Raw genomic sequence first — 1,473 nt, 5'->3', positions numbered from 1 at the left:
TTTTTCTTATAAAAGACTAAATAAAACAAAAAAATTGGTGGTAATTTTTGACTGTAACTTTACAAACGGCAGCCCGTAGTCTTCAGTTGATTATCATTTTCTGTTGTTTTTGGTTGTTTTTTTACAAGTCTGTGAGCTCGCCTTGTGCTGAGACTTTCCTTGGTGGCTCTAAGTGTGTGTGTGTGTGTGTGTGTGTGTGTGTGTGTGTGTGTGTGTGGCTCTCCTCTACCCCCCTGAGGTCTCTGTGGTTGGTCTGAATGATCGAGGAGGACAGAACACATCAGACCTGGACAGGATCCTGGCTCTACAGGAATGAGACGGGCATCAACGATGTTTTTCAGACAGCAGAAAGGTGTTTTCAACTACACTTTACATTCTGACTTCTCATCCACCACAGGTAAAAAATAACCCTCAAATAAAAGTCAAACATCTTCAAACAGTTCATCTTAAAGTGACAACAAACAGAAACAGATCATATTTTATCCTGAGTGTCTGCAGCTGTGGAACGTCTCAAGCCTGAAACTTTTCTTTCTCTTTTATAATAATTTTAATCACAGAGACACTTGTTCACCAGGCAGTTTTCACCTCACTCTGGTGTTTTTTACTCTCTTGTCGTCATGGCAGAGATCTCCTCTCACTTTTAGCAGCAGGACATCATTTGACTGAATTAGTAAAGAACTAAATGTTCTCACTGGGATTTGTTAAAATATGTGTGAAAACCCATGATGAACTTTAAAACTGTATATTGTTACTGTGTGTTCCCACACAAAGTGGAGCAGCAGACGGAGGTTAGGGCATACGTGTCTTGCTCAAAGACACCACGACGAATGGGGAATGACAGGGAATCAAACCTGCAACTTCCTGGTCTCAAGTTGATTGTCCTTCTGTGCCACTGCTGGCCTGAATTAACTTTTTTTATTTTTCATTTCATTTATTCATTTCATTTCATTAAAAAATAATAAAAATAAAATACAAAATAAAAATACAATAAAAAATAAAATACAAAAAAACCCTAATAAAATGAAATGAAAGGCAGCAGAAAGAAGAAAAAAAGAAAAAAAATCTTATAATATCCGTGCCTTTCCTCCATCAAATAAATTTATCAATAACAATCTTTACGCAACAAAACAAAATAAAAAAGTAAGATTAAAAGAAAATGTTTGTTGAACTAATAATCCATTCTAGGCTGGTCCTTTTTACGTTATTTGTTGTCAAAGGAGCAGGTAAAAGAAACAAGATGTTTAGATTTTCTGCCCTTCTCATTAACATATGAACTCATCCTTTGAGTTTTACACAATTTCACTTTAAATTTTATAACTTTAGAAGATTTTCCCATGAAAGGTCTGTGTGATGATGTCATCACTGTTTGAGCTGTTTAAACCTTCAAAACTTTTTCTTTTAAAACAAACTGCTTTTATTCTAAGAGACATTTTTCACAGTTTGTAAAGACAGAGGCATCCCAGTGTTAGGTAT

The sequence above is a fragment of the Austrofundulus limnaeus genome, unplaced genomic scaffold, assembly GCF_001266775.1.
Source record: "Austrofundulus limnaeus strain Quisiro unplaced genomic scaffold, Austrofundulus_limnaeus-1.0 Scaffold26, whole genome shotgun sequence".
Classification (NCBI taxonomy): Eukaryota; Metazoa; Chordata; class Actinopteri; order Cyprinodontiformes; family Rivulidae; genus Austrofundulus; species Austrofundulus limnaeus.
Note: the sequence above shows the minus strand (reverse complement) of the source record.